Genomic DNA, 16,927 nt, shown 5'->3' with positions numbered 1-16,927 from the left:
TTCTAAACTGTGGGCTGTAGCTGTTAGTTGGGTTCTGTTCAGAACAATGACGTTGGTTTTGTTTTTTTCTAGACTGTGGGCTGTAGCTGTTAGTTGGGTTCTGTTCAGAACAATTACGTTGGTTTTGTTTTTTTCTAGACTGTGGGCTGTAGCTGTTAGTTGGGTTCTGTTCAGAACAATGACGTTGGTTTTGTTTTTTTCTAGACTGTGGGCTGTAGCTGTTAGTTGGGTTCTGTTCAGAACAATGACGTGGGTTCTGTTCAGAACAATGACGTTGGTTTTGTTTTTTTCTAGACTGTGGGCTGTAGCTGTTAGTTGGGTTTTGTTCAGAACAATGACGTGGGTTTTGTTTTTTCTAGACTGTGGGCTGTAGCTGTTAGTTGGGTTCTGTTCAGAACAGTGACGTTGGTTTTGTTTTTTTCTAGACTGTGGGCTGTAGCTGTTAGTTGGGTTCTGTTCAGAACAATGACATGGGTTTTGTTTTTTTCTAGACTGTGGGCTGTAGCTGTTAGTTGGGTTCTGTTCAGAACAATGACGTTGGTTTTGTTTTTTTCTAGACTGTGGGCTGTAGCTGTTAGTTGGGTTCTGTTCAGAACAATGACGTGGGTTTTGTTTTTTTCTAGACTGTGGGCTGTAGCTGTTAGTTGGGTTCTGTTCAGAACAATGACATGGGTTTTGTTCAGAACAATGACGTGGGTTTTGTTTTTTTCTAGACTGTGGGCTGTAGCTGTTAGTTGGGTTTTGTTCAGAACAATGACGTGGGTTCTGTTCAGAACAATGACGTGGGTTTTGTTTTTTTCTAGACTGTGGGCTGTAGCTGTTAGTTGGGTTCTGTTCAGAACAGTGACGTTGGTTTTGTTTTTTTCTAAACTGTGGGCTGTAGCTGTTAGTTGGGTTCTGTTCAGAACAATGACGTGGGTTTTGTTTTTTTCTAGACTGGGCTGTAGCTGTTAGTTGGGTTCTGTTCAGAACAGTGACGTTGGTTTTGTTTTTTTCTAAACTGTGGGCTGTAGCTGTTAGTTGGGTTCTGTTCAGAACAATGACATGGGTTTTGTTTTTTTCTAGACTGTGGGCTGTAGCTGTTAGTTGGGTTTTGTTCAGAACAATGACATGGGTTTTGTTTTTTTCTAGACTGTGGGCTGTAGCTGTTAGTTGGGTTCTGTTCAGAACAATGACGTGGGTTTTGTTTTTTTCTAGACTGTGGGCTGTAGCTGTTAGTTGGGTTCTGTTCAGAACAATGACGTGGGTTTTGTTTTTTTCTAGACTGTGGGCTGTAGCTGTTAGTTGGGTTCTGTTCAGAACAATGACGTGGGTTCTGTTCAGAACAATGACGTGGGTTTTGTTTTTTTTCTAGACTGGGCTGTAGCTGTTAGTTGGGTTCTGTTCAGAACAGTGACGTTGGTTTTGTTTTTTTCTAGACTGTGGGCTGTAGCTGTTAGTTGGGTTCTGTTCAGAACAATGACATGGGTTTTGTTTTTTTCTAGACTGTGGGCTGTAGCTGTTAGTTGGGTTCTGTTCAGAACAATGACATGGGTTTTGTTTTTTTCTAGACTGTGGGCTGTAGCTGTTAGTTGGGTTCTGTTCAGAACAGTGACGTTGGTTTTGTTTTTTTCTAGACTGTGGGCTGTAGCTGTTAGTTGGGTTCTGTTCAGAACAATGACATGGGTTTTGTTTTTTTCTAGACTGTGGGCTGTAGCTGTTAGTTGGGTTCTGTTCAGAACAATGACGTGGGTTTGGTTTTTTTCTAGACTGTGGGCTGTAGCTGTTAGTTGGGTTCTGTTCAGAACAATGACATGGGTTTTGTTTTTTTTCTAGACTGTGGGCTGTAGCTGTTAGTTGGGTTCTGTTCAGAACAATGACGTGGGTTTTGTTTTTTTCTAGACTGTGGGCTGTAGCTGTTAGTTGGGTTCTGTTCAGAACAATGACATGGGTTTTGTTTTTTTTCTAGACTGTGGGCTGTAGCTGTTAGTTGGGTTCTGTTCAGAACAATGACGTGGGTTCTGTTCAGAACAATGACGTGGGTTTTGTTTTTTTCTAGACTGGGCTGTAGCTGTTAGTTGGGTTCTGTTCAGAACAGTGACGTTGGTTTTGTTTTTTTCTAGACTGTGGGCTGTAGCTGTTAGTTGGGTTCTGTTCAGAACAATGACGTGGGTTTTGTTTTTTTTCTAGACTGTGGGCTGTAGCTGTTAGTTGGGTTCTGTTCAGAACAGTGACGTTGGTTTTGTTTTTTTCTAGACTGTGGGCTGTAGCTGTTAGTTGGGTTCTGTTCAGAACAATGACGTGGGTTTTGTTCAGAACAATGACGTGGGTTCTGTTCAGAACAATGACGTGGGTTTTGTTTTTTTCTAAACTGTGGGCTGTAGCTGTTAGTTGGGTTCTGTTCAGAACAATGACGTGGGTTCTGTTCAGAACAATGACCTGGGTTTATGCAGGTGTGACCTTTTCAAAAGACAATAAATATTTTTCAATGAAAAACATGAAACAACATAATTTAACCAGTTCTTCCCCATCTCTGTATACTATGTGTGTCAGCGTGTTCCCTCAGAAAGTATTCGCACCCCTTGACATTTTCCACATTTAAAATTGATTTAACTTGAGATTTTGTGTCACTGGCCTACACACAATAACCCATAATGTCAAAGTGGAATTATGTTTTTAGAAATGTTTTATTACAAATGAAACTGAAATGTCTTGAGTCAATAAGTATTCAACCTTTTTGTTATGGCATTAAGGAGTAAAAATGTGCTGAACAATTCAGAAGTTGCACGGACACTGTGAAATACTAGTGTTTTTACATTATTTTTGATTGACTACCTCATCTCTGTACCCCACACACACAATTATCTGTAAGGTCCCTCAGTCGAGCAGTGAATTTCAAACACAGATTCAACCACAAAGACCAGGGAGGTTTTCTAATGCCTCGCAAAGAAGGGCACCTATTGGTAGATAATTAAAAAACAGACATTGAGTTATTAATTACATTTTGGATGGTGTGTCATTACACCCAGTAAACCACAAAGATACAGACGTCCTTCCTAACTCAGGTGCCGGAGAGGAAGAAAAACACTCAGGGATTAAAAACAGTTGGTGTTTAAAGGCTATGATGGGAGAAAACTGAGTAACATTGTAATTACTCCACAATACTAATCTAAATGATAGTGAAAAGAAGGAAGCCTGTACAGAATAAAAATATTTGAAAACATGAATCCTGTTTGTATTCTAAGGCAATAAAGTAAAACTGCTAAAAATGTGGCAAAGGAATTAACTTAATTAACTGAATACAAAGCATTATGTTTGGGGAAAATCCAACACAACACCTGACTGAGTACCACACTTCATATTTTCAAGCATGGTGGTGGCTGCATCATGTTATGGGTATGATTCTCATCAGCTAGGACTAGTGAATAAAAATGTATGTTATAGGGCTAAGCACAGGTGAAATTCAAGAGGAAAACCTTTTTCAGACTGCTTTCCAACAGGCACTGGGAGACAAATGAACCTTTCGGCAAGACAATAACCTAAATCACAAGGCCAAATATACACTGGCGTTGCTTACCAAGATGACGTTGAATGTTCCTGAGTGGCCGAGTAACAGTTTTGACTTAAATTGGCTTGAAAATCCATGACAAGACTTGAAAATGGCTGTCAAGCAATGATCAGCAACCAACTTAACAGAGCTTGACTAATTTTATAAAGAATAATACAAATAATGTACAATCCAGGCGTGCAACGCTCTTTTTCACTTTGTCATTATAGGCTATTGTGTGTAGATGGTTGAGAAGAAAAAAAAACATTTTTGAATTCAGGGTGTAACACGAAAAAGTCAAGGGGTATGAATACTTTCTGAAGGCATTGTAGATGCCTGAGGGGTATACTACAAAGTAGGTTGAGTTAGCCAACTAACTTTGATAAACAACCAGAAAAATAAGTATTTTGTTGTTCATTTAGAAAGCTAAACTTACATATGTATTTTTGGTTGTTGAGTCAATTAGACCTTGCCTAAATATCCCAAAATAACTTTTAATTTTGAAGAAAGATAAGCTTGAAATGGGCAAGTTAGCTGGCTAACTTCTTGATCCTGCTTTGGAGTATACCCTTCTGGTTGAGGGTTGATATCTTGTTGTCTTCTATAGGTCTGGATCAGCACCATGTATCCGATGTCTACACAATGAATACGTCACCTAAATAATCTATGTAAAATTGTGCATGTGTGTGTGTACATTCTTCATAGCGCAGTGTGTCACAAGGGGGAGACAGCTGCATGTTTAATGCACAAAATACGGAATCAAAATACTGCACCAAATACCGCCTACAGCTGTTCTTCCTAATGCTGTTTCACGTTGAGTAGAATACAGCCTCTGTCATAGGCTTTCACCTAGTGAGGGTAACCAAGGCTAAGTAGAATAATTTCCAGATAGGTTCTTAGACATGCCTAAGTTACTCGGAAACATCAAACCAAATCATCTTCAGTCTACACTGATTATTTTTCTATTTCCATTTGAACAATGATCAGTAGGAAACATCAACACACTAGGCTTAGAAAGCATGGCAGGGACTTGCTCCTACTTCTCTCTCCGATTTGGTCTTGTCGTACATACCTACACGTACAGGAGACTACGATCACAAGACACAGGCCTCCCCACTGGGCAGACGCTGGTTGAATGGATCAATGTTATTTGTCAACATATTGTAACGTGGAATATACATCGGATTTGAAAAAAGTCATCAACCAGTTCTGTTTTCATCTAATTTCAACAAGAGTTGTAAATGTTGAAATGAGTCAAACTTTGCCTTAAACATTGACTTTACCTGAGTAACAGGTTGTTACATCAATCTAATTTCAACATAATCATCAGAACTATGTATACGTTGAAATTGCGTTGAAAATTCCACATAGAAATGTATGTATTATTGGGTGGTTGGAAATTATGTTGAAATTTAGATTAGATTACATATTTTATTTGACCTTCTTTCAATGTTGATAGTAAAATGTTATGTTTGAATCAACATCAGCGGTATAAAGAGGTATATTGAAATAAATTGTGAAGCCACAGTCTAACGATTTCTAGGTTCCTGCCTTCTAGGTAGTTTTTCCTAGCCACTGTTTTTTGCATCTACATTGGTTGGATATAACTATAAAGGACTATCTTACAGCTGATGTAAAATGAGTGTCATTTGGGACACACAGCCTAGTAGTCCACTCTGTAGTAAACATCATTAGTGTAAAGGATTTATTATCCGTAGACCTCCGTGACCACCAGTGCCTCCTGAAAGGTTCATGTTCAGTGAACCTGTAGTCATTTTCTACTGGTCCATGCTCACTTCAAACAGCCCTTTGTTGAAGTAGTCAGACTATTAGACACATGAGAAGTGTCTGCTTTCTGCCCCAGTGAGCCTAAACATCTGACAACAGGGGCACACATTTTCTGCACTACATTGCACTTGCAATGATGCCCGAGGGAAAATACGTGTTTTTTTGTTTGCAGTTTTATTGTAATATCGCAAATGGAAATGGATGTTTCACCATTAAGGATTCCAGCTTTTAGGTTCAATTAAGATGTATTTTGTTTTTCTAGTTTACTCATTTCCGATCAATGTAGGCCTATAATAAACCAACACGTTTGTATCAACTCTAGCTACATCGGCTCTTATGAAGAACAATGCAGACAGACAATACCCAATGTGTTATAAGAAAGCAGCTAAGGTTCATGTGGGAGAGAGTGAGGACTCTCAAAGTTATTGCCAACAACACTCCTCTCAAAGACATGTTGCCGTGTAAAGGTCAAATGTGGTAGTATATCAGTATACTGTTTTTTTCCTTTTATCCCAACTGGCACCTTATTCTCTATATACTGCACTACTACCCATAGGGCTCTGGTCAAAAATAGTGCACTATTTAGGGAATGTGCTACCATTTGGGACGTTGTTTGTGTTTTGCTTTGTTTAACAGGTCTGGAACACTTTAGTAAGGCTTGAAGGGAATCCAGCACTTTGGCAGCAGGTCCCAGGCAGTTCTCACTGAACATTCATAAACACAGACTCAAGCGAAACCGCCGTGCTTCTGATGATTTTGAGACTAAAGCTGTAACAATGCAAAAGATGTTCCTTGAACGCGGCTACAAGTCTCCTCAAAATGGCTCATAGGCTGACAAGAGAGACTGATAGACCCTCCCTCCTCACCAAAAAAAAGATAAACGTGAGACATCTGTTGTTTGGTTTCCACTGAATTGTGATCCTCAAACACGGGCACATTCTCCAGAGTGACCCCCCACCCCCCCTCTAAGACTTTGCATCGAATCCTCCTACGCTTTATGAGGGGCCATAATATCAGAGACCGCGTTGTGCGCTCCGAATCCTGCACCCTCTACCTATCTGGCTTCCAAGATGAAATACTTTATAAACTGTAGTACAACCAGAGGGGGCACAAAGTACGTGAGGATGGCTGTGGGGTGAAGCCCTCTATTGGCATGAAGCCTCTGAGTACAACACATATTGTCCACGTACTCAAGTGTCCGTTTGGTCAAGTCTACATTGGACCTGATGAAACGCTCACTCAAATTAAGAATAGCTGAACACAAAACAGCTTTTTGCGCAAACAAATATGGATTATACGATTGCGCAATATTACCTGAGTGCAAACAATGGCTCAGCCTCCACTTTGAAATTCTGGGGAATTGAGAACATTTCATTATTCACCAGAGGAGGCAATATCGTGAGAAAATTGCTACAGAGTGAGCCCTTTTGGACAGACTGCTTAGAGGCAGTGGAGCCAAAAGGTCTGAATGAAATGCTCCATTTTCTCTTTATTTTTCTCTGTTTGTTTCCATTTATTTTGTTAGTATTGAAGTGGCATGTATGTGTAGGAATATCTAATACATAACTCACACTTGTTTGAATAGCCATGTCTAGTTGCTACTACTGACATGTTTGATTGATGTGTGATTGACATGGGAAGTGGGACACGCCCTTGAGAGGCCCACTTTTTCCTACCCAAGGCTCTGAGGAAGGTGATTCATGCCGAAACGTCAACCTGTTTAAATCCTGTCAATAAATCAGATCTATGCAGAAACGGAGTGCTCTTTTTTTGGATAGTCATGGGGTAAGTTCTGTTTTTGGTAAACACCGAGCCATGTCAAACTCTGTGGACAGCCGCAAAGCTGAGGTCAATCTGTTTTCAATGAGGAGCTGTATCGTAACATGTAAACATACACTGAGTGTACAAAACATTAGGAATCCTAATATTGAGATGCACCCCCTTTTGCCCTCAGAATTTGTATTTTATTGTATTTATTTAACCTTCATTTAACTTGGAACAGCCTCAATTCATCAGGGCATGGACTCTACAAGGTGTTGAAAGCGTTACACAGGGATGCCGGCCCATGTTGACTCCAATGCTTCCCAAAGTTGTGTCAAGTTGGCTGGATGTCCTTTGGGTGGTGGACCATTCTTGATACACACGGCAAACTGTTGAGCGTGAAAAAGCCAGCAGCGTTGCTGTTCTTGGCACAAACCCATAGGCCTGGCACCTGCTACCATACCCATTTCAAAGGCATTTAAATATTTTGTCTTTCCCATTCACCCTCTGAATGGGACACATACACAATCCATGTCTCAATTGTTTCAAGTCTTAAAATCCTTCTTTAACCCGTCTCCTCCTCTTCATCTACACTGATTGAAGTGGATTTAACATGTGAAATCAATAAGGGATCCTAGCTTTCACCTGGTCAGTCTATGTTTCGTAAACAGCAGATGTTCCTAATGTATTTTACACTCAGTATGTTTCATATGCGCCAGATTTCAAATGTTACAGAGAGACAGTTTTATTGGGTGTGTTATATTCCCCTTAACGATGTGTTTAGTTGTATGTGTAATATGTTGCAGTCTATAGTCCAATTATTTTGCATGGAATACACTGTTCTTCGACCGCTCTCTTGGAAACAACACTACAGTCATTTAAATCTAATTTAAATACATTTGAATGTATAAAATGTAAATCCAATACTGTGGTCAAAGTTACTGCCAAATAAAGGTAACACCAACATAAAGTGTCTTAACAGGGTGTTGGGCACCACGAGCCAGAACCGATTCAATACACCTTGGCATAGATTCTACAAGTGTCTGGAACTCTATTGGAGGGATGTGACACCAATCAAAATGTGGGGTTTTGTTGATGGTGGTGGAAAACTCTGTCGGCATCTCCCATAAGTGTTCAATTGGGTTGAGATCTGATGACTGAGACGACCATGGCATACATCGTTTTCATGCTCATCAAACCATTCAGTAACCATTCACTGACCACTCATGCCCTGTGGATGGGGGCATTGTCATCCTATGGGAGCATAGCATAATGGCCTGCCCAGCATTTTTATACATAACCCTAAGCATGATGGGATGTTAATTGCTGTGTGGAAGCGTCTGCTTTCAATACACTTTGTATCCCTCATTTACTCAAGTGTTTCCATTATTTTGGCATTCACTTGTATATTCCAGTCCAAAGGGAGAACACTGTAACCAAAACCAGACTCCAGCTTTGCATATAAATAAAAAACACCTACTATAAACGTACTCATATGCTGTTTGGAATACAACTGTGTAAAAATCCAATAGGAGTTTGAATAAAAAGTGTTTTGTATATACCTCTCAAATGACCTATGTGACTCTACTTATTGGGGAGAGTGGGGTAAGTTGAGCCATTTTGTTACATTCAGCATCACTCCGTCAAGGGAAATACAATATTCTTTCTAACAAAGACATCTACATATATTTCAGGATGTTGTGTATCCCTTGAAATAAACAGAATGCATGTCAACATTTACCTTTCTCGTATGCTGTCCATACAAGTAGAGCCACATAGTGCATGCAGCTTGTCCAAAAAAAGTGGTCTCTTGGCACAACTTACCCTGGTATGGGGTAAGTTAAGCCACCTACCCAATTTCTGTACTGAATGAAATATAACCACAACCTTTTTAAAACCATGTCTATATTTTTTGCTTAACACAATCACTTTTTGTCTTATAATAATCTTTATAATTAAAAAAATATATATATTTTATTTCAACACAACCTTAACACCTAACAAACATTTTGTACTTAACAAAAACTTGCCACTGTCTCAACTCACCTTATTGTCTCAATTTACCTAATGGATATCAACTTACGTCATGGCCATTAGCTCAACTTACTCCAAGGCAAACATTTTGACAATATTAGCCCACACAGCTACAAGAACACACTTTCATGCTAGTTTGAGGACCTTATATTGAAGCTTATAGAGAACCCAACTATATAGAATAGAATTCTCAAATGATCTACTTTGGTTGAGATACAAGCGTCATGAAACCTCTAACACAATAAATTCATTTGACTTGGTGAAAATCCACTCTTTGGACCATTTTCACTTTTTCCATGTGATTTCTTCCTTTACAGACTCCATGAAATTATGACCTCTTCCTACATATTGTGTTTGGTCAAATCATGAATTTTGTATATGGACTCATAGAAACAACGGTGGCTCAACTTACCCCATTGGCTCAACTTAGCCCACTCTCCTCTATGGACTAGATACAAGAGAGGGTGAGTGTTGGACCACTGTACATTATCATAACCTTCAGGCAGAGTTGCAGGGGACTCAAGGAGTGGAGAGGAGAGGAGTGGAATGCAGTGGAGTGGAGAGGAGATGAGGGGGTGAATGAAATGTGGAAGCTGGGGATGATTAGGTGGCCATCATGGTATAGAAAATAGGCAGCAGGTCATCAACTAGTTCTCTTTGGTCCTGCATGATGCCGGGTGTTATTCCAGCATACTGTCATCACTTCCTCATCACCATTGCTAGTCATAATTGCTGAGAAAACCCAAGACATCATGGCAACATCAAACTAAAGTATTACAACTATTTCCTTTCTCCAGGAAACAAAACATATCCTTCCACATGGAAGCATAGGATGACAGACATGACACATTTGTCATAATATTGTGGTTTAGGGAACTGGTCATGCATGAAGTGATGAGAGTGGCTATGGCATCTTTTGTTTCCCAAACTTTCTGGTTCCCAGAAACGTATTGTTTACTGGGAGGTGCAATTGTAACTTTGGTGCCACGCCAGATCCTTCAGCCCAGATTCGTGGTGAGTTGGACTAATGCAAAAATGTAGCTGCACTTAGCTGTGCAATAAAGGATGTGTTGAAATCTTCCTGAAAGCTGGTCCTACTGCTGAGTGGAATACTGGTATAGGAAACAAAAACAACATTAGTTATTCTAGACAGCCTCATCACTTTTTCTATCGGGGGAAATTGGCGTAAGTAAGAACCACATACACATGCACACATTGCACACGCCCATATCTTTACGGCACCTCATGACCGCTGGCCGTGAGGATAAGACAGGGCCGTTATAGCAGGTGTTGACAGCTCTGCTCTCTCTCACCTCCCGATGGCTGACATCCACTATGAAGCCTGTTACAACCAGGAGACTAGAGTATGATGCTATCTTATGAGTAGAGGCAGGAGGGTATGGATTACACGGACCCCAAACCGGATTCACAGACACCCAAAAATCACCTATGTACAGTGCCTTGCGAAAGTATTCGGCCCCCTTGAACTTTGCGACCTTTTGCCACATTTCAGGCTTCAAACATAAAGATATAAAACTGTATTTCTTTGTGAAGAATCAACAACAAGTGGGACACAATCATGAAGTGGAACGACATTTATTGGATATTTCAAACTTTTTTAACAAATCAAAAACTGAAAAATTGGGCGTGCAAAATTATTCAGCCCCTTTACTTTCAGTGCAGCAAACTCTCTCCAGAAGTTCAGTGAGGATCTCGGAATGATCCAATGTTGACCTAAATGACTAATGATGATAAATACAATCCACCTGTGTGTAATCAAGTCTCCGTATAAATGCACCTGCACTCTGATAGTCTCTGAGGTCCGTTAAAAGCGCAGAGAGCATCATGAAGAACAAGGAACACACCAGGCAGGTCCGAGATACTGTTGTGAAGAAGTTTAAAGCCGGATTTGGATACAAAAAGATTTCCCAAGCTTTAAACATCCCAAGGAGCACTGTGCAAGTGATAATATTGAAATGGAAGGAGTATCAGACCACTGCAAATCCACCAAGACCTGGCCGTCCCTCTAAACTTTCAGCTCATACAAGGAGAAGACTGATCGGAGATGCAGCCAAGAGGCCCATGATCACTCTGGATGAACTGCAGAGATCTACAGCTGAGGTGGGAGACTCTGTCCATAGGACAACAATCAGTCGTATATTGCACAAATCTGGCCTTTATGGAAGAGTGGCAAGAAGAAAGCCATTTCTTAAAGATATCCATAAAAAGTGTAGTTTAAAGTTTGCCACAAGCCACCTGGGAGACACACCAAACATGTGGAAGAAGGTGCTCTGGTCAGATGAAACCAAAATTGAACTTTTTGGCAACAATGCAAAACGTTATGTTTGGCGTAAAAGCAACACAGCTGAACACACCATCCCCACTGTCAAACATGGTGGTGGCAGCATCATGGTTTGGGCCTGATTTTCTTCAGCAGGGACAGGGAAGATGGTTAAAATTGATGGGAAGATGGATGGAGCCAAATACAGGACCATTCTGGAAGAAAACCTGATGGAGTCTGCAAAAGACCTGAGACTGGGACGGAGATTTGTCTTCCAACAAGACAATGATCCAAAACATAAAGCAAAATCTACAATGGAATGGTTAAAAAATAAACATATCCAGGTGTTAGAATGGCCAAGTCAAAGTCCAGACCTGAATCCAATCGAGAATCTGTGGAAAGAACTGAAAACTGCTGTTCACAAATGCTCTCCATCCAACCTCACTGAGCTCGAGCTGTTTTGCAAGGAGGAATGGGAAAAAATGTCAGTCTCTCGATGTGCAAAACTGATAGAGACATACACCCAAGCGACTTACAGCTGTAATCGCAGCAAAAGGTGGCGCTACAAAGTATTAAATGAAGGGGGCTGAATAATTTTGCACGCCCATTTTTTCAGTTTTTGATTTGTTAAAAAACGTTTGAAATATCCAATAAATGTCGTTCCACTTCATGATTGTGTCCCACTTGTTGTTGATTCTTCACAAAAAAAATACAGTTTTATATCTTTATGTTTGAAGCCTGAAATGTGGCAAAAGGTCGCAAAGTTCAAGGGGGCCGAATACTTTCGCAAGGCACTGTATATTTTGTCATGACCTATTGATTAACGAGACACACTATTAATCTCATCATTTTGTGCTATAATTTGCCATTTACATTGAAACATATTATTATTCGATTTTTTTACATTGTTAGTGGATTCTGCTATTTCAGCCACACTCGTTGCTGACAGGTGTATAAAATCAAGCACACAGCCATGCAATCTCCATAGACAAACATTGGCAGTAGAAAAGCCTTACTGAAGAGCTCAGGGACTTTCAACTTGGCACCATCATAGGAAGCCACCTTTACAAAAAGTCAGTTTGTCAAATTTCTGCCCTGCTAGAGCTGCCCCGTTCAACTGTAAGTGCTGTTATTGTGAAGCATAAACGTCTAGGAGCAACAGCGGTTCAGCCGCGAAGTGGTAGGCCACTCAAGCTCACAGAGCAGGACCACCAAGTGCTGAAGCGCGTCAGTCAGCACAATGACTGTTTGTCGGGAGCCGCACACAAGCCTAAGCTCACCATGCACAATGTCAAGCGTGAGCTGGTGTGGTGTAAAGCTCGCTGCAATTTGACTCTAGAGCAGTGGAAACACATTCTCTGGAGTGATAAATCACCCTTCACCATCTGGCAGTCCGACAGACAAATCTGGGTTTGGAGGATGCCAGAAGAACACTACCTGCCCCAATACATAGGGCCAACTTTAAAGTTTGGTGGAGGAGGAATAATGGTGTGGGGCTGTTTTTCATGGTTCCGTCTAGGCCCCTTAGTTCCAGTGAATGGAAATCTTAGTGATACAGCACACAATGACATTCTAGACGATTCTGTGGTTCTAACTTTGTGGCAAAAGTTTGGAGAAGGCCCTTTCCCAAGCACAAAGCGAGGTTCATCCAGAAATGGTTTGTCAAAATTGGTGTGGTAGAAACTTGACAGAGCCCTGACCTTAACCCCATCGAACACCTTTAGGATGAATTGGAACGCCAACTGTGAGCCAAGCCTAATTGCCCATCATCAGAGCCTGATCTCACTAACGCTCTTTTAGTTGTGGAAAACCTTCCCAGAAGAAAGGAGGCTGTTCTAACAGCGAAGGGGGGGACCAATTCCATATTAATGCCCATGATTTTGGAATGAGATGTTGGATGAGCAGGTGTCCACATACTTTTGTTCATGTAGTGTAGCTAGAAGTGCAAAACATGTATATTTTTAGCTTCTTTGTTTTGCAGAGTTGTAAGTAATTATAATATTTGATATTATCTTTGTTCATTTGCAGTTTCCTTGCAAATGCGGACTCCTACAGCACCATAGAATCAAGCTATTGTGTGGGTGTGCCGACAGTGGCAAAGGTTATGGCCTCAGTGACAAGTGCCATATGGGATGGGCTTATCAAAGAGTAGCCGGATGTGGAGATCCTGGGCTGGCGTGGTTACACATGGTCTGCGGTCGGACATACTGCCAAATTCTCTAAATTAACGTTAGAGGTGGCTTATGGTAGAGAAATGTACATTGAACTCTCTGGAAACAGTCAGCACGCCAATTGCATGTGTGTTGTGTGACAAAACTGCAAATATTCGAGTGGCCCTTAATTGTCACCAGCACAAGCTGCACCTGTGTAATGATCATGCTGTTTAATCAGCTTCTTGATATGCCACACCTGTCAGGTGGATGGATTATCTTGGCAAAGGAGAAATGCTCACTAACAGGGATGTAAACAAATTTGTGCCCAAAATTTGAGAGAAATACGTTTTTTGTGCGTATGGAACATTTCTGGGATCTTTTATTTCAGCTTATGAAACATGGGAACAAGACATTGCATGCTGCATTTATAATTTTGTTCAGTGTAATTCATTGTATGTTAATGGGATCGAAAGAACCGAACCAAAGTTGATTGCTACAGAAATCTTTTGGTTCAACTAGGATTTACACTGAGTGTGTAAAACAGAGTTTATTTTTGTTGGGGCATGGACTCTACAAGGAGTTGAAAGCATTCCACAGGGATTCTGGCCCATGTTGACTCCAATGCATCCAACAGTTATGTCAAGTTGGCTGGATGTCCTTTGGTTGGTGGACCATTCTTGATACACACGGAAAACAATTGAGCATGAAAAACGGGAATGATTTTAGCTGCTGAAACACTGGCCCTTTTGCTAAAGAATGATGAGAATAGAAAAAAAAACTGATGTTATGTGAAAGTCCATCATTATTAGTCAACTGGCAGATGATGCCACTCTTTTCTTTAAGGACAAAGAACATTCCTACCTATACATGTAGTTAATCTCTTCTCAAATGCATCAGGTTTGAGGTTAAAATAAATACATGTGAATTCATGGCCATATATGACCATCCATTAAATACATGGTCCAGAACTTTGGTGACTACAAAGTATTTTTTAAACCTACTGTTTTGGGCTCGATGTGTCAATGTGTAGTTCCTACTATATGTTGCATAAGCTATGAGCATAATTACTGTCTTACCTCAGTTAGCCATGAAATCCCTAGTTTGAAAGTGACTTTCTGTAAGCTGTGCTGCGCCATTTTCCCTCCCCCACGTGGGCCAACCCCCTTGCAATTCGATTTCAACCATTGAGCAACAGCTCCTCGCCATATGAGTGAGAGCTAGCAAGATGCACACCCATAGCAGAGTGAGAGAAAGAGCAATGACGTGGTGCACATATCTGCACATAATGTGATGTAGTACGCAATTTTTGGGGATCACTTTTGGCTCGTGAGCACTACTTTCAGTACTACTGGCTAAAAAGTATACAAAAGTACCGGAGAATCTCTTTAATATCCCTATATGTGAGAATGCTGTTCATTGACTACAACTCAGCTCAGCTCAGCTCAGCATTCAATACCATTGTCACTTCCACACCTCCCTCTGCAACTGGATCCTAGACATACTGACGGGCACACCCCAGGTGGTGAGGGTAGGCAACATCACCACTGCACAGTTGGCTTCAAAGAGATGCATCTACAGCTGAAGTCTGAAGTTTACATACACTTAGGTTGGAGTCATTAAAACTCGTTTTTCAACCACTCCACAAACTTCTTGTTAACAAACTATAGTTTTGGCAAGTCGGTTAGGACATGACACAAGTAATCTTTCCAACAATTGTTTACAGACAGATTATTTCACATATAATTCACTGTATCACAATTCCAGTGGGTCAGAAGTTTACATACACTACGTTGACTGTGCCTTTAAACAGCTTGGAAAATTCCAGAAAATGATGTCATGGCGTTAGAATCTTCTGATAGGCTAATTTACATAATTTGAGTCAATTGGAGGTGTACCTGTGGATGTATTTCAAGGCCTACCTTCAAACTCAGTGCCTCTTTGCTTGACATCATGGGAAAATCAAAAGAAATCAGCCAAGACCTCAGAAAAAGTCTAGTTCAACCTTGGGAGAAATTTCCAAATGCCTGAAGGTACCACGTTCATCTGTACAAACAATAGTACGCAAGTATAAACACCATGGGATCACACAGCCGTCATACCGCTCAGGAAGGAGACATGTTCTGTCTCCTAGAGATGAACGTACTTTGGTGTGAAAAGTGCAAATCAATCTCAGAACAACAGCAAAAGACCTTGTGAAGATGCTGGAGGAAACAGGTACAAAAGTATGTCCACAGTAAAACGAGTCCTATATCGACATAACCTGAAAGGCCGCTCAGCAAGGAAGAGGCTACTGCTCCAAAACCACCATCAAATGCTAGACTACGGTTTGCAACTGCACATGGGGACAAAGATCGTACTTTTTGGAGAGATGTCCTCTGGTCTGATGAAACAAAAATAGAGAACTGTTTGGCAATAATCACCATCGTTACGTTTGGAGGAAAAAGGGGGAGGCTTGCAAGCCGAAGAGCACCATCCCAACCGTGAAGCACAGGGGTGGCAGCATCATGTTGTGGGGGTGCTTTGCTGCAGGAGGGACTGGTGCACTTCACAAAATAGATTGCATCATGAGGAAGGAAAATTATGTAGATACATTGAAGCAACATCTTAAGACATCAGTCAGGAAGTTAAAGATTGGTCGCAAATTTGTCTTCCAAATGGACAATGACCGCAAGCATACTTTCAAAAAAGTCAAAGTATTGGAGTAGCCATCACAAAGGCCTGACCTCAATCCTATAGAGAATTTGTGGGCAGATCTGAAAAGGCGTGTGCGAGCAAGGAGGCCTACAAACCTTACTCAGTTACAAAATTCACCCAACTTATTGTGGGAAGCTTGATGAAGGCTACCTGAAACATTTGACCCAAGTTAAAAAATGTAAAGACAATGCTACCAAATACTAATTGAGTATATGTAAACTTCTGACCCACTGGGAATGTGATGAAAGAAATTCAAGCTTAAATAAATCATTCTCTCTCTACTATTATTCTGACATTTCACATTCTTTAAATAAAGTGGTGATCCTAACTGACCTAAAACAGGGATTATTTTACTGGGATTAAATGTCAGGAATTGTGAAAAAGTGAGTTTAAATGTATTTGGCTAAGGTGTAATTAAACTTTCGACTTCAACTGTATATTTGCATATATATTTGTGTTCATGCAATGTGAATGCTCCATTGAGGGTGTGAAAACCTCAGTGGTGATTGACAACATCCTGGAGGATGACATCAAACCTGGTTGTCGTGCCTAAGAAAAATGGCATCCTTTAGAGCTGCATGGACCTCAGGGCTGTGAACAAAGCGAGTGTTCAGAGTATTCAGCAAACTAGACCTCACAGTTGAGTCAAGTTGGCTGGATGTCCTTTGTGTGGTGGACCATTCTTGATAC

The sequence above is a fragment of the Oncorhynchus mykiss genome, chromosome 11, assembly GCF_013265735.2.
Source record: "Oncorhynchus mykiss isolate Arlee chromosome 11, USDA_OmykA_1.1, whole genome shotgun sequence".
NCBI lineage: Eukaryota > Metazoa > Chordata > Actinopteri > Salmoniformes > Salmonidae > Oncorhynchus > Oncorhynchus mykiss.
Note: the sequence above shows the minus strand (reverse complement) of the source record.